The 20,411-nt window shown below is 40.0% G+C and overlaps 1 protein-coding gene and 1 long non-coding RNA gene across 2 annotated transcripts in view; one reads left to right on the forward strand and one right to left on the reverse strand.

Moving 5' to 3' along the window:
- The window catches only part of TSNARE1 (t-SNARE domain containing 1), a 275,941-nt gene that overhangs the window by 187,743 nt on the left and 67,787 nt on the right, over positions 1–20,411 (forward strand). The window lies entirely within an intron of this gene.
- On the reverse strand, positions 79–5,084 carry LOC120761359 (uncharacterized). The gene is made up of 3 exons (XR_005703611.2): positions 5,021–5,084; positions 951–1,079; positions 79–275 (listed from the first exon to the last, which is right to left on the reverse strand). It is a non-coding gene; the product is annotated as an uncharacterized LOC120761359 (long non-coding RNA).

Here is a 20,411-nt window from a genome sequence, read left to right on the forward strand (position 1 = left end):
GGCATGCTTTCACAGCAGGTGGTCTTGCTGTCAAGCGAGGCTTGTCTACGAGAGCAGATGGGAAATGTTAATGATGAATTTACAGGCAGGTTCCTTCTGCCTTCCAGGGCAGTAAGGATTCCTGGTGATGGTGCTGGGAACAATCTGGAGTGCTGATCGTTGGAGTCTGCAGCCAGTTCTGGAGCAAAGAGAAGCTTCCTTGGCTCCAAATGTTTAGTGAACAACCGTGGGGGGAAAAAGGGGCCTGTGTCTCTCCTCACCTCCCGCCTCAGCTGCTGTAGGTGACACCAAAATGAGTGAAAAGGAAACCACACCTTCCTCTCTCAGAGCAGGGAATGGAATAGCAACTGAAAAATGTGCCTGTGTGTTGACACTACAGAGGCTTTTTGGAGGGCGAGTAGTTGTGCGAACTGGCAGTGGTCAGAAAATAGATTTTAGGCTCCAGACAGTAGCTCGAAGCCTGTGGGAAAATCCCACTTGGGCCTGGGAAATCATAAGGAGAAACCCAAAACAATCCTTGCAGATGTCTTCTTCCTGACACCTGGTGTTTTATCCAAGTTGTTTACTGGTAAAGAAGTTTACTAAGAGGCGTTAGTCTGAAACAACCAATAACATTCATTGTACTGAAATACTGCATAAAAGAGCTTGTCTTTCAATAAACCTTTGCTATAATGCCTTCCAAAGGGAGCAGAGTTCTACGTATTGTTACTTGAGCCATCCCAAATGGTAACAATGAGTAGTGATCATTTCCAGGAACATGGAAGTACTCCAGAATTCGATAGACATAATTTAGACAGTTTCACAGAGTTTTTGTAACTACACAGACCATAAAGAACATTTAAGCATCATGAAGACACCTTGTTTCACCCTAGGTGATGCAAAGCTTTTCCTCTTGGATATCATGGAATTGTTTGGGTTGGAAGAGACATTAAAGATCCTTTAGTTCTTACCCCTCTGGCGTGGGAAGGGATGTCACCCACGAGATATGTGACAAAGGGCTGTAGTTCTGGGTCCTCACAGAAGTCAGGGGGGGTTGGCGTGATGAAACCCTTTGACAGTTATTCAGATCAATACTTTGCCTTCAAAGAAAACAGTGTGGTGTTAGCTGCCTTTACCAGAGAACCAATAAATGCTTTTTGCAATTATAATTTCTCAGCAGATCAGTTCTGTTGTTTACACATCCACGTGTTTTGGTATCCTTTTTTTTTCTTTTTTTTTTCCCCTGCCTCTCCCCAATGCAATGCACTCTTTTATTAAATGTAGCACTGTAGACAGCACCACTTAAGAAATAAACACACTCCACCTGGATCTATCTAAATGGTTTGTTTCTAGAGTACTTTATCTGACATGTGGTCTAAATATAAACAAATTATCTTGAATGACATATTTTATGAATATATTTACATAGAATGCATTTACACAGTTTTGATAATTCTGTTTGGAAATAGTGCAGCTCACGTTCAGGGCAAGTGCAACATCTAGGCGATACAGATGCTTTCCATTTTGCAGAAGAGCACAACCTTGCTGCATCAAATGTTCCCTTTTTTGAGTTAAAGTGGTGAAATTTATGCTTCTAAAACTTCACAAAAAAATTTGTGTAGGTCATTGATGATGCATTGATTTTCAAAAGTAATTATAAGATCTGTCTGATTGCTTATATCCCAGCTCAATTACCTGTCCATTGAATCTCATAACTGTGTTTTTTAAAAAGTATTTATTACTCCATGTTCAGGCTTAACCAGCAAACCAGATTCAGAAATTAGACTGTTTTTTCCAGAGGTTAATCAACCTCCCAAGCACCACACCTTGCTTCTAAATAGAATATAACTGATGTTTCCAACTACATTCTTCTGTTTCATTTCCCATTAGCTTGAAGATTCTTTTAATAGATGGCTTTTGTTTTTCTGTTCCTGGAATTTTCTAAAGGTTTTAGTGTTCTGTCTTTTGCTGAAAAAGAGTTTTCTAAGCCTTAAATAATTTTTGTCTTCTCACCCACATCATGTTACTTAACATCCATTTTAAACCAGTACTGAAATTTCAGGACCAATCTCTTCAGTGTCACACAGCCATGAAATCAGCCAGGGTTTGCATCAGACCCACGGTCGTATTACTGCACCAATATCTCATCTCAAACTGTTTATCTGCTTTGACTCCTAAGTCCTCTGCACTCTCTACATATTAAAATACATTTTCCCATTTCCAGGGTGTATATTTGCAATTCTCAGATGTTTGGATTTACATTTATCTGCATTGAAATGCTTTAATTTGTTTGACTGTGTCTCTTTCATCACCTCTATTTCCTTGTGTTCATTGCAGCACTTTGAGCACTGATGCAAAGATCAGAAATGTCAGATCCAGACATTTGTTTCAGAAATCCACCTTAGAACTTGTTCTGTTCAATGAGTTCCTCAACAACAGCATGAAGAATTGGAAAACTTTGTGGATATGACCATGTCCCAGGAAATGGTTTATGAGGGATTATTGGTGGTCTCAGAATTTCCTTTCCTTTCTCCTCTCCTCTCCTCCTTAGTGATGTCTATACTGGTAATATTCCCTCATCTTTATTTGAAATGGAAATGTTTTAATGGTGTCCCTGCCCATGACAGGGGGATTGGAACAAGATGATCTTTAGGGTCCCTTCCAACCCAAACCATTCTATTATTCTGTGGAAATTTCTCAATGCTGCATTTTCCATCAGAGTGTTCTGGACTGTGGAAGTCAAGGACCTCATACTTCACAATTGGATTGTTAATCACCTTCAGCAGTCAGTTCTCTTGTTAATTTCAGAATGCAATGCAATTAATCCCAATAATTAGTGTTTTTAAAAAATTAAATATATACACATGTGTATATATTGTCTAGTACTGGTCCAGCCTCACACTTTAATTCATTCTCAGTTGAGTCCTGTGTTGTTGCATTTTTGGGGTCAAACAGCACATTGTAGTTACTTGTCTCTCTGCTCTTTTTTTTTTTTTTCTTTCATTCTGCCCCAAATCCCAAACCTTTATCCTTAGCTAGGCCAGGAATTGTTTCTACTGGTGCTTTTAGCTTCTCTTTGTAATGTGCAGCTGACCTTACAACCTGTCTATTTATATTACCTTTATATTATTTAAGCCCCATCTCTTGAGTAAATGAGGTGTATTTAACAAAACTCTGCCACAATCTGTCATCACTGAGACCTGGGGATATCAGATTAGGGTGGGGTGTGGGTGTTCCTCGTGGGGATTCCAGATTATGGATATACCATTGGTGGTATCATTGTGAGGGAATTAGAGAACCACAGAATGGTTTGGGTTGGAAGAGACCTTAAAGATCCAGACCCAAAACCTGTTGTCACCAATGCAGGGACATTTCCAGTCTGGATGTAGAACTGGAGGATTGCAGAGAAGATTCCTCCCCCACCTACAGGACAAATCCTTCAATTTCTAGTTGCTGCCCAAAATCTGTCACTGAATCAGGACGAGGTTTTAGCTAAAACTCTCCATTTTTTAATTGTGAGATCAAGGCATCCTCACCAGTTAATGAGCTGTTCTTTTGAGCACACTCAGTTTTCTCTCTTATGTTCTTATTTACATGGTTTCTGTTGTGATTTTTTTTTTTTCTCAGAACTTTCTCTGTTTCGGGAGATGTGCTCTTCAGAGGCACCAATTATATACATAAGATGTTACTGATTGAGAATTGATTCTGGTTTTCATCTTGAATGTAATCAAATCATGATCACTCATCCCTGGATGCCTACAGATTTCCAACCCAGCAAGTAATTCATCTATATCCCTCATAATCAAGTACAACCAAGTAATTTCGCTGTGGCTACAGTAGCCTGGTATAAGAAGTAGCATCTGCCGTTTTTATGCATTAATAGTGACTCTTTGCAACCTTAATCTTATTCCTCAATAACTGAAATTCTGCTTCCCAACATAGATTCTGGTTTTAACCTTCTCTTATCAGCAGGCAGGTGCTTAAGGAGTAACTTCATTTTCTCTGTTTTATTTGATAGTTATAACAAATCTCCACCTCTGTGTCTGCTCCTGGGCTTTACTTGGTAGCACTGAATTTCAGAAATATTAATTATTTTGCAATAGTGGCTCAGAAATAATCCTGAAATTCTCAATTGTTTAATAAAAAGCAGAATCTTTGATGAAGAGTTCTTATTGCTGTCCTCTCCACCCCTCTCACCTTTTTGAGCCCTGTTAAGTAAGAAAGAACTAAACATCAGAAGTGTTTTTTTGACTTTCTGGGAAAGCTGAAGGGGGTGAACATCTCAAAATGTGCTCCCAGCTCAATATCTGCCAGGTAGAGATTAAATCCACTGCCCTCCTCTCCTCACGGGCCACTTCCTCACCTTCCAAAGAAAGGGCTCAGCACCTGCCAAGGTGCAGAGCTGCAAAAGTCCACAGCAGAAATGTGTGTACACACATCACACACAGTGTCTTGGCTCTGCTGTGAGACCTCAGACATGTCCCTTTATTTACGTGAATCTCTGTCACCCATTGAGAAGCATTTTAGAATTCAGCAATGTCTCACAGCTGAAATGATCTCAGCTGAACTGCCAGGGAACAGCTGGATAGAAACAGGAACAAAAGGAGGAAAAGGCCATATGTTGCACCAAGGGAGTTCAGGTTGGATGTTAGGAAGAGCTTCTTCACTGTGCAAGTGGTCAAGAATTGGAACAGGCTCCTAAGAGTGGCAGAGTCACTGTCCCTGCAAGTATTCAAATAAATGAGTCCATGTCTCATATCTTGGCATGATTTGGTGGGTGTGGTGGGTTTGTGTCAAAGGTTGGACTTCATGATCTGAGAGGGTTTTTCCAGCCTTAATTTACTACGATTCTACAAAAGACCAAGCCAGTTTCTTAACTAGAAAAGTCTGGTCAAGAAGAGCATCTTCATTGACTGTTGTGGTGAAGATGAAGTGTTGAACAGGCCATGGGCTCAGAACAGCTCTCCTTTGATGTGTTATTCTCTTGCAATGCCACCCCAAGGTGTCACAAGAGATGAGGGATAAGTGAAAATGCTCTTACCTGTACTGTGGAGTTTTTCTTCTGAAATATTTGGATTTTTGGAGCCCACAGACCCAGAATTCTATGCTCTTTAAAAACAAAACAAAACAGAACAAAAAAATGAATCGTCCACAACATGGAGATGCAAATAAGAAAATGAGGTAGTCTAAGCAAAAGAGAAACATCCTTTAAAAACCACACAATTTCTCACTTCTCTCTCACCACCACACCCACACAATCATTTATTGATTCATGGCAGTTGCAAGTTGACAATCAACAGATCAACACCTGAGCTCAGCTAATGAGATTAACAGAACTAATTACAGAGAGATGGTAATTATTTCAATTCCACTGCTTTGAGTATCATAGGCTGATGCATCCAAAAAGGCTCCAGTTGCAGGATTTTACAAACTAGGCGTGTGAATTTGAGAAATTCTAAAAATGCTACATAGAAGATCCCCACCCACCTCTCCTCCTAAGCTGCTGTTCCAACAGGAGGTTAAAAGGATGGGCCTGTTTTTATCTTTTCATTAACACCCAGGTGCTAGGGACCTGTAAACTTGAGAGGTAAAAATCACATTTTTTCTAAAGTATAAGCTACATCAAATGGTATTTCTACATAAGAACCCAAGGAGGAACACCCTGGCTTTTTCTGCAGTTTTTAGACCTAAAAGCTGTGGGGTCTTTGTGATTTGTTATTAATGGCAATGTGCTCTGAAGGATTAAGCGACAAGAGCACACAATTATCAAAACCCTAAAATATTATGATATGATTTTAGCTGTGTGAAACAAACAAATAATTAATAATTTCCCCCCCCAAAATCTTTTGATATAATTTCTGTTCCATTGAACAAGTGGAGCAAAAAAGACATAGATATTTTTTTCCTTCTTGGAAACATAATTTTTGTGTCTTTCCAAGGTGAAAAGATAATAACACAACATTGACCTGCCTGCCATCTGGATCGTTTTCTGAGCCCTATTAAAAAAAAAAAAAAAAAAAAAAAAATTAGCAAGAAACGAGGTTAAAAGCTTAACCACAGCTCTGACATCCCTGGCTATTCCTTTCTCCCAACCCTTGGCACCAGTGACAGCCTGTAGAGATGACAGCACTTGGCGATACTGTCAGGGCCTACAAGTTCCTTGCAGGATGAGATATCAGATGCTAGTGAGCAGCTGAAAGCCAGCAGCAGTCCCAAATTTACAGCTGCCCTGGCATCCTTCATGTCCGTTCACCAGCAGCTTTGCTCTGACACTGCTGGGGGGAACTCCCCTGGTTCACAGCACAGCTGCAGTTTAGCTCCCCTGCTTGCTCAGGCTTTTCCTCTTGTTTTCCAAATGCTGGAGAACTCCTGAAGAAGGGTGGGCTGAGGCTATAAAGCAGAAAAATCTCTTATTCAACAGCAAAAACTCCAGGGAAGAAACAGTTGCCTGTGAAGGCAACCTTTGCTTCCACCAGGGTTCATTTTTTCATTAAATCTGGGGATGTGAGCATAGTCTAAGATCATGATCAGCCCATCCTGCTAAAAGGATGGGAGCAGTGTTTGTTCTTGATCTCATTAGCATTTTTATCTGCTTGCTTGAGAGGCATGGCTGCTGTTTTCCTGCTTTGTCATATTTTTCTGGTCTGGAGAAATTATCTTAGACCAGATCCAAAAGGGATTTCTCCTTATAAAGAGCAAAGAACAGGAACAAAAGTAATTATTATTCCATCATATCTTTGTCTGTGACAGGTTCTTCCTCAAACAGAATCATAGACTCAAAGGAAATCATTGGTTGGGAAGGACCCACTAGGACCATCCAGTCCAAATACTGCCATGGTGATCTACAGGGTCCACAGACTGCAGCTGTCATGGGTAACAGGACACTGCATTTCCCTGCGTCCCAGAAGCACTTCCTGAAACTCTAGGACTGTACCCCAAGTTTTTCTCCAAAGAGCAGAATTTTTAATGCCTAATTTGCTGTCACCTGTGGCCATTGTCACCCTAATTTTCTTTTTTTTTTCCTTGCATTTCTCCCCTTTGTACTCCACTATACGTAAACCATAGGAATAGGGCATTTCCAGAAACTGAATTATTTGCTGTTTAATCAATTAACTTCTGCCTAACCAAAGAAGGAGGTGTCTTCTCTACAAGGCATCAAGTATCCTGAAACCAGGAGTACTTAAGATGCTTCTGCTCCTCTCTCAGATGCGATTGAATTTGGCAAAGAAATTTTGGAGCACTTGGGAGCAGGAAAAGAACTGACAAACAGAATACCTGCTTTCCTGCAAATTACAGGCTACTGACAGAGCACATCAATCCTGCTTTAAAAGGATATATGTAGAAGGACAAAAAAGATTTAAAAAACATGTAGCTTCAGATTCAATTCTTATCTGTCAGCAGTGATCCCACAGATAATCTGATAAGCATCAACTGTTTGCAACATTCACTTGTAGAACAACATTTTGGGATATTTATTCAGGAACTCCCCAATTAGAGAAGTAATTTACACCCACAATTTAATGAGACATTTTGATAAGATTTAGGAGGATTATGGATTAAAAAAAAAAAAAAAACCTCATCAGTGAACCAAGCAAAGAAGTTCACTGACATTCCCACTCATTCCTCTTTTAAATGGCAGCCAGCTACTGCATGGTTTGAATCAGAGGCACAGAATCACAGAATGGTTTGTGTTGGAAGAGGCTTTAAAGATCTTCCAGATCTACCCCCTGCCATGGGAAGGGACAGCTTCCACTGTCCCAGGTTGCTCCAAAACCCATCCAGCCTGGCCCTGGACACTTCCAGGGATGGGGTATCCACAACTTCTCTGGGCAAGTTCTACCAGGCCTCATCACCCACACTGTAAAGAATTTCTTCCTAATATCTAATATAAATATATACCCTTTCAATTATTATTTTATCTTTAATATCTCCTTAATTATTATCCTTAATATTTCCTTAAAAAAAATCCCTCCTTGTCTAATCTAACTGTCCGTTTCAAAAGTCCCTCTCCCTCCTTTTTAAATCCCTCTTAATGGACTGGAATGAAGCTTCTCTAAAGCCTTCTCTTCTCCTAGCTCAATAACCCAAATTCTCTCAACCTGTCTTCACAGCAGAGGTGCTCCAGTCTTCAGAGAATCTTTGTGCTTTCCTCTGGGCTTACTCCAAGAAATCCAAACCTTTCTTGTGCTGAGGAGCCCAGAGCTGGACACTGTTCCAGGTGGGATCTCACAAGCGGGAAAATCACCTCCCTTGATCTGCTGGTCACGAGGAACACAAAAACCCCAAAAAACTTATATGGTTTTTCCTATTGCTCAGGCTAGGATAGATTTCAGCAAGGATTTTTCACTAGCTTCCAACAGACTGCTTATTTTCATCCTAACAGAGAAGTATGTTGTAAACACAGGAATTTTCCAAGAAAATAAGGTAAAGGAAGCAACCAGGTATTAGCTATAATAGAAGGTAAAATGCTGGAGAATTTCACTGAATTGAAACCCCTAGAAGGTAAAAACCTCCTGTGTGCTGCTCTCTTGTACCTACAGCACTGCCAGGCCCACTTTGAAGAGAAGTCACAATTAATGGTTTCTTCTGCCCAGCTTTGGTTAATGGGTGCTTCTGCCTCATCAGGCTTCTCTGACTGACAGCAAGAAAATATCTCCAAAGCGGGAATTTGTGCTCTGCTGAGCAGTGTGCATAATCAATTTTTTTGTCCAGGGTTTTGCTGAAAAGGAGGGAGCCAAATTCACCAGCCATGGTGTCAAATTTTCCTTTAGAAATTTCATTCCGTGTACTCCATCCATCTTGAACTGGTTTCTGGCAGTTACACAATAAATTCATCATATTTCTGATGGAAAATTTTCTCCGTCCAGCTGTCAAAGTAGTGTTGCCACTTCTGGTATGATTTTTTAACACTCTGTCATGAATAACCTAAAATTGTACTTTAATTTTAAATATATATGTATATTTTCCCCTTTGGGGAATAATTATGTAGTCTAATAGAACTTGGTGCTAAAGCTTTTTCTTTCCTCAAGTTTAAATTGCCTTTTTTTTTTTTTCTTTTTTCCTTCAGAGGCATAATGTATTCCTATTACTCCTCATGGAACACTCTAAACTATTTTCAGCTTACACTTTAATGTCTAGATCTTTTCCCCCCCACTTCCTCACAACAATTTCGTCACCTTTTTTTTTATTATTTTCTTTTTTTTTCTTCAAGTTATTAATAAATAAAGACTTGGCTCTACCAGCTCCTTGAAATTTTTGCAGACATTCTGACAGCGGATTGAATAAATTATATTATCCAGCGTTAGCCAGAGTAATGGCCTATTATGAATGGAGAACAGCAACACCAGGTGAAGGGTGGCATCTCTGCTCCTGCAGCACGTGAATAAGTGTTTTATTGAATCCTGTGCTGCTGCAGAAAGAGCCAAACAAGCCCTGAAGGTGGTGGAACTTGCACATCCCTCTGACCTTCTGCTGAGCTCTTTCCATGGGAAGGGCTCACTCTTCCTCCAGCCCCCTCTTTTTACCACCAGCTCAACACTTCATGCAGCACATTTTGGGTCTCAACACGCAGTGGGAGTGCAATAATCTCTCCAAAAGTATCCAGATTTCCCCAGGCCTAGAGCAATCACTAACTTCTTCAAGCGTCACCACGGCATCAGCTGTCAACTGGTGCCATCCAATAAAGTCATCCATGATTAATTATTCTTAAATGACAGCAGCATATTGAAACAAGCTGATAGCTGCTGACAGTGGAAATCCAATTAACCTGAATTACTATCTTGATTGTGGCCCAATTAATGTCAGCTGTTCCATGTCAGAAGTGAAGGCTTGGCTAATATAATTGTTTAATTAATTGGTTGCAGGGATTAGTTGATGTGGGACTGCTTTTCTTATTTTTCCCCCTCCCCCTGTGAACATTAAATTTGAGGGAGAAGCATAAACAGCTTGCTGTCTACAGATTTTTGCTTGAAGTGGATAAATTAAGTTCTATCTTAAATACAGTTTGAAAGCTCACAGAGGGTATAAGGGAGCTTTTAAACTTCTGTAAAGTCTATTGTGGCCCTTTGTTTCAGTGAGTTTCACTGTGCCCCATCGCTTAGATCCAAAGAGATTATCAGGAACTTCTTTGATACATTTAAACTGGGATATGATGTAGTTATGAATTCATGATTTTTCTGGCTGTTAAAGCACATCCAGTGAACAGCAGGAAGGGTGGTAATGGTGAACAGTGGATTTATTTGTCTTTAGAAATAGAAATCTGAGTCAGAGGTGGCTGGGGGTTTGTTGCTCATGGTGCCTTGAGATTAGTTCATCTACTCAGACCTCTTGTGCACAGACTGTCCTGCATGACAAATAATTAAGATCATTAAGAAATGCATTATGACCAATTTTAGGAATGACTCATGAAGGAAAAGGGTCTGTTGGTGGTTCCTCCAGTTGAAGCACTTTACAGAAGCTATTACTACCATCTTTGCCGTATCCATTTCCTTTCCTCCATCTCTCCTCTGGTCAGCTTTCAACAGCCATAATGCATTTAAAAGTAGCACTTCCATTCTTAATGATTGTAACTGAATGAACTTCGAGGGTTTTTTCAGCCTAAATAATTCTATGATAATGTGGTTCTATAAAGGATGAGACAGAAGAGCAAAAAAAACCAACTGTGGTAGTGTTGCACTGAACCACTTACTAATAATAAGTTGGAGTTTGTGAAGTAGAGCAAGAGAAAACTTCCATTGATCTTCACCAGAACCTTTAAAATATTCTTTTAAAATACAGACAGCCTCAGACTGATTACCAAATAAGAGGATTATAATGAGAAAAGGTTCTCTAATGACTTAAAGGAGCTAGCATTAAAAAGTTAAACTTGGTAAATTAATATGTTAAGTACAGAGGCTCTGACGTGAGGGGGAATATACAGACATCCATATGGATATCTATATGGGTTTTTCCCCACGTGGAGCTCAACTATTTAAGCTCTTGTCATAGATGCTAGGAGAAAAGGGATGAAGAGTTAAAAGCTTTGATCGGCTTCATGCAAAAAAAGCTGGGACACTTCACAAGTTCAGAGGTTCCCTTCACTTCTCCAGACTCTTCAAAAATACCTGGTTTCTTCAATGTCAACCTCAAAAAAATTCCGTAAGCGGGACCTCCCTGGAGATGCCTGTCTTTGAGTTGTTCTCCAAATAGCACCAGGGCATAATCTCCCATGGAGGCTTCAGTTTAGGTAGAAGTGCTCAGAACTACTTTGGAAACTTTCTCAGAGCTTCAAAACAGTAATTCAGTCCAGTTTTCAGGACTTTGGGAGAATCTGTCAATAGATTTGGGAGGATTTTCAGATCAGCCTTATCCTAAAAAGTGATTAATGTCCACATCTCAGCCGTGTAGGAGAACCATTTGCCACATTTAAAAAAAAAAATGTCATAGCAAACTAACTACATAAAGCCCTTTTAATTTAACTTAGTTCTCAGTTTATTAATTTGTTGTCTGTGCACCTCTAAGAATACTTTCTTCAGATGGTGTGTAACTTAAATTTATTTTTCTTGGCCTAAAGTTAGTTATGGTTGAGTGACATGTTGCCTTTTGGCTGCATGTTCCAGGCTCCACCATTCTGGAGGATCCCATCTCTCTGCTGCTTTGTTAATTGGAGGAAATGTTCACAGGTTGTTTGTTTCTTACACAGCATTAGTGGATGGAGTAGATGAGCTTTCTAATGTGAACCTGGCTCCAAACTGGCACCATGACAGAAACCATAAACACAAAGATACATTGGATTTAACACATTTCATTCCTTTCCGCCCCTTTCCATCCTTGCCATGAGATAAAACTCAAACATGAAGACTGTTTTCACTCCCATCCTTATAGACCTGTGATGTGATTTAATTTAATTCTTTCTCTTCCAGGCTGTCCTCTCGTTGCTGTGAGGGATTGATATGCTCTGTGGGACAGACTGTTGGCACTGTGCTGTGTGACATTCCCAGAGCTCTATTATGTTGTCTATCACAGTCGAGTTATTCCTACACTCTTCATGTAAGGAGCCCTTTGTGCTGGCAGAGCTGACAAGACTCAGCCTAGTCACAGGAACTGGGATTCTGACCAGCAAGGTCAGGCTCCAAGGCCATTTGTGAAGCAATGCTGATATTCCATTGTTTGTTACAATCATCCTTTCATTCAGAATCCATTACAATTTGCAGTTTTGCAGTGATTTTGACATAGAGCAGGAAACTCTCAGCTTTGATGGCAGTGAATAATTCGGGATGCTCTGAATGCTGTCTCATTGCCGGGGACTGAGGAACAGTGAAACGTTTTGACCTCTGGTCCTTCTCAGCTTTTGTATTCGTTGTCCCCCTTAGCTTAGATCAGACCAAACTCCTCTTTAGGATGTATTTAAGGATGCTGACAAGAGCTTAGAATGGTTGTTTGAGAGATGAAGGAAGGGACAAAAACGTATTCCTCTGTGATACGAGCTCCAGTGTCATATCCATAACTCTATTATGTGACTACATAATTAAAGAGAAAATTTTAAATGTTTTAAGTTAGAAATGGCTCAAACAGTTTACCTAAAACAACACCGAAGAAAAAACCATCCCTGTAAAACTGGATATTTGAAAAAGCTGATGTTTGTGCATTGATCTTGGCAAATAATGGCTCCATCACCACAGGTGTCACTATTTTTGCTCTATTCATTTAACAAAGTCACATCCCTGATGTCATAACATGGAAAATGAGGAATGCAGAAGTTACAGGACTTATAAATACATGGCCACATGACAATTTCATCAGAAAAGGAGGGATAGTGCTATATCTCCCTGTACAGTTCCCCTCATTGCCTGCTGTTTCCAGATTTCTTTTTTGGTATTTAAATGCTCTTCTTACAAGTCCGGGACTCTGCTCTTTGACTTTCCCTGATCTCCATCTGTTAAACTGAGAAGCAAACCTCAGGAGAATACTGTCTCACACAAGATTTTCCAATACTTGGTGCTTTCCCCTGGAGCCAGAAGTTCAATATCAACTCAGTTTACCTCCTGCCATTTGTGCATTTAATCCACCAGAAAAATGAAAATGAAAAAACAATAGGCAGTCAAAATAATCTTTAAACCCTGAAGAAGTTGTTTGGCTTTAAACAAAGACTTAGATCAGATATTTTGACAGCCTAACCAGTTCTCTGTGCCTTCTATAGAAAATCAACCTGCCTCAAATTGAATTCTGTGCCACTCAGTAAAATGATATGGTCGCTCAATTTCTGCCTAGTTTCACTGGTGCTACACTAGATGTGACTTTACCCACTTCTTTTTTTGTGACAGACATATAAGTAAGTAATAAAATGGAAACATCCTTTTGTAATTTTGCAATTATTTAAGATTCTCAGCTTTTATGTCTCAGCTCTGCTTTGAAGAGGTGAAGATTCACACTTATATACATGGGTTTAAAAAGCAGCAAAATACATTTTAGTCCGTATTAGGCAAAGTGTGAGGTTTGCATTCCTTGAGTTCCTAGCAGACAACTTGCCACTTTTCAAAAGGAAGATTTTCATCCTTGGTCTCCATGTAATTTTCTCTCTCTTCCTTAGCCCTTTGCTCCCAAGTATCCTGCAGGGTGCAAAGGAGCAGCAGGGACATGGTGAGTGCGTGTAATTATTTTCTACACTCTTTGGATTTCAGTACCAGGAAAAAAGCAAAATAATTTACTGTATTTAGAGGTCTATTTGAAATTCAGAGCAGAAGTTCAGCTCTGTTCTATCACTTTACAAAATAATGCAGGGTAGTTTGTGCCCGTCTGCCACTGTTTGACTTGCTAATGGTGGGAGTATTTTAGTACTAGTAAAATAGTAGTGATGTAAGTGATAGCGGTGAGCAAAGTTTGTAGGAAGTAACGTTCTCTATTAAATCAATGGACACAGTAATGAAAAAAAATCCCAATCATATCAATCAATTTATTTAAAACACAGATGTTAAACACTGCCTATTATGGTTCTGTGACATTCTTGCTCTGGAGATTCATCAGCTCCTAACACTGGCATTCTGAGGCATTAATGCCGTGGTACTTCATGGAAGCCCTTCCAAAAGTTGGTTTTACTTGTGATTCCCATGGCTGGGAGGAGATTTTTGTGTATCAGTTCCTGTAATGTACTGACTTATACTGAGGTGCACAGATACCTTCTGGTGGTAGGGTCAGACCAGCTTAGACCTTCAGATTGTTTTTTGGTGCCTGAAGACTTGCACTGAGGATAATTTATCTTTATTGCTGGTGAGATTGGAAGGTAAGTTTAGGTTCAAGATCACAGGTTCTGCCTAGAAGACAGAAAACCTTTCTTTCAGTCCCAGCATGAGCAATGTTGTTGTATGACAGGAGGAGATGGCCTCAAACTGCACCAGAGGAGGTTTCGGTTGGACATCAGGAAAAAATTCTGCACTAAGGGGGTTGTCAAGCCCTGGGAAAGGCTGCCTGGTGAAGTGTTGGAGTCACCATCCCTGGTAGGATTTAAAACATATAAATGGGACATGGCTTAGTGGTGGCCTTGGCAGCGCTGGGTTAATGGTTGGACTTGGTGGTCTAAGAGGTCTTTCTCAACCCAAATGATTCTGTGGTTCTTTTTTTACTACCCCCTGCAAGGTGTTTTCTTTATTTGATGTTTTCATTTGTTTGAAGATGTTCAAAAGGTCCTACATGGCTGATATTGGAATCCTTTGTAAAGCATTTTATCTTTATTAGAATTTTCATCTATATTCTTTTTTGCACCTATATACAAGGTAGTGAGGAGAAATTCTTAAATTATTTGGACCAGAGTCTCATCAGAGTATGCTCGAGTTAAGCCAGACTAAATGCGTTTTTTGGCTCTGATTCTTTTAAGATTCTTCAAAGTTTGACCCGGCTGTTGTTGGCAAAATGAGACAATCTGGGGGGGCACAAGTGTCTTTGGGAACAGAGATTGAGCTGGTTCAAGAATTAAGACTTTCTGCCCTGAAAGAGAAACTGATGATGTACAGACCTGATAAGTGAGGTTGGTCGAAAGCTGGATGGGCTCAAAATACTGAGATAGCAGCACAGTGAGCCAAAATCTGTCACTTCCAATCCTTCCAAGTAGTCCCATTCATAAAATAATATAATCTAACTAATCAACACAGCTCAGCAGGAAGGTTTTCTTCGAGCACTGCGCAACTTTAACATGGTCGAATCATTCTCCCTCTGCTCTGCTCTCTTGCAGTGTTTCTGGCTTTGAATTGTTGGGGGAGTTAAGTTCTCTCTGAATCTGCCTGTGTGGGGCTTTTAAGCATCTCAAGGTGGTTTCTGCAAAAGTGTAGGCGTTTGTTTTGCTACATTGGGTGACTTCTGATTTGGGAACTGCGGTCTCTGGTGTTTCAGGTGCATACACCAGTCATTACCTGCTTTAAATTACTGGCTGGGTCTGCTGTGTAGAACTCAAACAGCTGCCAGAGGTAGGTGGCTTCATTCCAGAGCTGGTAAAAAGATAATCCTCTTTATAGTGAATTTGTAAATCACGTTGGAGGTTTGCTGCCTTGAAAGGCGTGCTAGAAATGTAAGCCATTATCATGTGTTATTACAAATGATGTCTCAGCCGTTAGAAAAACAAGTGTATTAGGGGAATATTAAGATTGCTAATTCAAGCATTTAGAAGGTAGAAAATGCAGCAATTAAATCTGAGTGTAGGGGCTCAACATCAGCCCCTGTCAGCTTTCAGGCAAACCAACACAGAAAGCATTGTGCTGCCATCCTCACCCTGATAGATGTGGCAGATGGTGAAAATTATCTCAAATTTTGAACTAGTCAAGAGTGTACATCAACAAGAGTTTGAGATAAGTCATTTTTCCTAAACTGAGCCGAATTTCCCAGAAACACTAAAATTAGCACGCTCAAAGGGACAATTCCCTCTCTCCCTATTCTTCCTTACACAGGACAAGGGAAAATGGCTTCAAGTTGCATCAGGGGAGGTTCAGGCTGGATAACAGGGAAAAATTCTTCACTGAAAGAGTGGTCAAGCATTGGAACAGGCTGCCCAGGGACAGGGTGGGCTCAACATCCCTGTAAGTGTTCAAAAACAAATGGATGAGGCACTCCTTCCTGAGGTTTAGTGGGCAAGGTGGTGATCAGACAAAGGTTGGACTCAATGGTCTTGGGGGTCTTTTCCTACCTTAATGATTCTGTGATTTTTCCCCAAAGCAGGGAGGGAGTAGAGGAAATATTTCCATTATCCTTTTCAGGATGAGATACTTGGAAATTTTTTAATAGTTTTCTCCTTTAATTTGGCTGGCATATTTTCATTCAAAAGAAATAGCTTGGGGGAGATCCCAGGCATGGAAAATACAATCCTGGATCGTTGTCCCTGGCTAGCTAAGTGGCAGAAAACACAGGCTTGCAGTAGGATATGCTGAGGAATCATACCTGTAGATGGCACTTGGCGTCACCTGGGATATATCATAGAAACATGTGGAATCATGGAATGGTTTGGATTGGAAAGGACCTTAAAAATCATCCAGTTCATCCCCTCAGCCATAGGCAGGGACATCTTCCACTAGACCAAGTTGCTGAGGGCTGCATCCAGCCTGTCCTTGAACACCTCCAGAGATGTATGCAAAGAAAATTCATTAATGAGAAGGGGATCATGAAGAGACTTGTGGGGAATGGGAAAACTGCACAGAATTAGTGGGAAGCAGCAAGTACATAGACACAGCACCGTAAAGGAAAGTGTGGAATCAGTCCAAATGGCATGCAAGTGAAGGCCCAAAAGTAATATCTCAAAGCCAAGTGATCTATTTCCTTGCTGCTGTGGGCTGGCCTTTCCCTGTTGCTCTCATAACTTCTGTGTTTTATTCATATGTAACTTGTCTACTTTGTTCTAATTTAAAAAACACTGTAAGTGCTTAATAATATTCCTGGCCTTTTCTAGCTTGCCTGCAGAAGCAGTGATATTTGATAGCAAATTCATTGTAGCTCTATAAGGAAGCCATACCATAAAGGTCACCAAATTTGGTCAGTGCATTTTAATTTGTACACACGTAAAAGGTCATGTTCCTCCCTTTCACTGCAATAACACAGAGTGTTTACTCCCTTATCTGAGCTGATTGTGCATGGCTTAGCTAAGGGATCTGATCAATGCAAATGGAAATAATAATAATAATAATAATAATAATAATAATAATAATAATAATAATACTGTTGCAAGTGTAAGGGGATTTTTTCCCCTCTGTAAGTTTATATAATTCTTGGAGGTAACCACACATCTACAGGGTCCGACTTTCTGCTGTGTTGCTCCAATATTTTGTTTTCCTCTCCCATGAGAACTCCCCAGCGTTCAGCAGAGTTTCTGCTATTGTCCACTGGAATGACAGCACTTTCAGATTCATAATATCATCTCTGTATAAACACGTCCAAACGTAATTAAGAACCTGGGCTCTCAATCCAGCATACCTCAAATTAGCTTTCAAAATGCATATTAAGAGCATAGACAAATGCTCTCGTGAAATTCCAAATGACCTCTGAGGTCAGGGTGAACAAAATTGTATGAACCTCTTTAATGTCACAAAACTCTCTACAGAGATTTGCATATAAAATGAACCATTTTATGTCAAACAGATTTGTTAATCTTACAATAAAGGAAGCAGCACTTGAAAATTAATCAGGGTGGGTTTTCATTGCCCAACAGAGGCCCTTAAAAGGACCTGACCTGATAACTGAAGGCTGTTATTGTGTGGTTGCTAAATTTAATTTTGTTTTTTATCTGCTGAGTGGGTTTGCAGGAAATAAATTTCCAGAGCAGATTAGTTTGCAATGTTTTTTTTTTCTGGAATAGTGGAACTGTACTTTCAGAAGTTCTTCCAGTTCTGGCTCTGCTTGAAAATGCTTCATGATTTGTTCTTTATTTTAAAAATGTGTTTGAAATATGGGTAAGCCTTTCTGTAAGTAAAACAGATTGTCTTATTGAGTCTTTTGGCATTGAGTTCATGGGTAGATTTTTGCTTGCTTGCCATAATAACCTGAGATATGACAATGGAAAAATTGTCCTTTTTCACTAGGAGACAGATTCTTGCCCATACAACCAAACTGAAAAGCTCAGGGTATTTCCAGCCCTGTTCCTAGTTCCCGCTCCCAAACTTTGGAAGCATTGGAAGAGGCCACCCAGGGAAGTGGTGGGGTGAGTGTCGCTGGAGGTGTTTGAAAAACTGCAGATATGAAACTTGAGAACGTGGTTTAATGGTTGATGTGGTGGTGCTTGCAGGGTTGAAGTTTGGACTTGGTGACCTTAAAGGATTTTTCCTTAACAGTCCCATTAACAATCCCATTTATCTATTAATTTTATATTATTTAACATTGCAGGAGGGGGAGACAGAGTCAGAGTCAGGTGGTCTTGGGTTAACCCTCTTGGGCAAAGCTCTTTGGTTACTGTCATTGTCCTTATCCCACTGCTGAGACTTGGGAGTGATGGAATAAAGGTGGGATACTGGAGAGATCAATTAACTAATTTCTAATGAAGACAGCTTCCCAATTTTGTCCTGCAGAAGACCTAGAAAACTCCTTGACCATGAAGTCGTAGGGTGTAACTCTGCTCTGAAGTGGTGTCATATGCTCTGATGTTCCCAGAATAGAGCAGCTGTTCCAGTACAAATCCCTGCCTTAACTAAAATTCCTATTTCTAGGGATTTTCACCTCCTTTATGGAGGCAGTTGAGAAATCTCAACCTCCCTTCGCTACAGCCCATAATGTAGTCATTCCACAAAGGGTGGAGAAGCTCAGTGCTGCTTTTCTATATGTGAATCCAGTGTTTGTTTGTTTGTTTCCATTCATTATAAATACAGGAAAAACAGTTTCCTTTTGCCTCTTCTATTACTTATGCTTGACCTTAGCTAGTTTTTGAATGCTTAGCAAGAAAGTATTTCTTTTTCTCCTCGTAAGTGTGTTTGCTTAGAAGTTTCCAAGATGAAACTTTTCAGGGCCTGGGGCTGTAATGGGCTTTAATGGGTTTTAATTACTTAACTATCTGTTGTGACATAATTAAAATATCTTTCAACATTTCACCCCCAAGAAGTAAATATCTTCTAGGCTGTAAAATATGACTTGCAGCTTAATTTTCTGAAACAATGAGGGAAAGGTTTCTTACAGGCTCAGTCACATCCAGTTTTCCTGTCGATATAAAGTGCGTCTCAACTGTGTCCCTAAATACCCTTGTTCATTACTTCCCTGCTTTTCACTCCTATTTCACATGTGTGTTTAAAGAGCCTTTGTCAGGATTGAAATATATCTTTACTTATTTTGCTAAAAAACCCTGAGAGCCCGGAAAAAATAACTGTAAAAAGCCATTACATCTTGCTACAGGATTAGAATTTTTTGGTCCCATGTTGCGTTCTTTTCATCGTGGGAAAATGTGTACAATGAAAACAGATTAGCTGCAATTTAATCAACAAATTCTAGGTGTTATGGGAAATGGACTTACAACAGGTAGGGACAGAGCTGTAAAACCAGAGCAGTGCTGCAGCATAGCATTCAAGGTTTAGAATAAGCTAAGATAATTAAAATGAAATCAGATAGTGAGCTTGTAATTATTTCTCATACATTTTCCAGCAGAATATAATCTTGTAGCTTTGAACTTTTCCCAAATTCAGCCTGAAATTGTTTGTTGCGTTGATTTCTCTATCTCTATTTAAAGACTTATTTTAACAGATAGTTATAGGGAGTCAGTGCTTTCCAAGGTGGAATTCCAGGATACCTTTCCCTGGGAGAAACAGGGTTTTGGGGAGATTTTGTTAAATTCCAGCAGCTCCTGTATGTGGACAGAGTTTTGCAATTTAGCAGGAAAAAATGGAGAAAGCAGCCACAGATTTTTGTGACCTCCAGAAGTGATCGTCAAAACCTTCAGGTCTCTGGGGGAAAAAAAAAAAAAACAACAAAACCAGTTATTCCCTCAGGTTTTCTGAATACTTTTTGAAGTTGAGGTGAAGACACTCCTAATTCAGTTTGTACCAAAAATGCCCTCCAGCTGTTGATCCATCCACTGTGCCAATGGTCTTGGGTATGTCTTCTCTGCAAACATCTAAGTCCAAGTGCAGGTGGAAGATTCTGGGAGAAATGGTCTTAAAATCGCTCCTGTGAGCAATCATGGGTGTAGCTGCAGGAATTGAGAGGAGGTCACATCATCTCAGAGCTCCCAGGAAAGCCAAGGAAGACAGGGAATAGGAATAATGCACAGTGAGAGAGAAGGATCCTCAGCAGCTGAGGGCAGAAAGAGCTGGGAAAAGATGAGTGAAATCCACTGCACTATAGTTGGATGCCTGGGAAATGCTGCAAAAAATGCAAAGCTCCCTGAAGAATTATGGTGCAACACAAATGATTCATTTTACAGGTGGTTTGGCTTTTTGTGGGTTGTTTTGATGTTTGATTTTTTTAATTATTTTTTCCTCAGCTTTTCTGTGGCTGTGGTTCTG

Source organism: Hirundo rustica, chromosome 1, assembly GCF_015227805.2.
Source record: "Hirundo rustica isolate bHirRus1 chromosome 1, bHirRus1.pri.v3, whole genome shotgun sequence".
Taxonomy (NCBI): domain Eukaryota; kingdom Metazoa; phylum Chordata; class Aves; order Passeriformes; family Hirundinidae; genus Hirundo; species Hirundo rustica.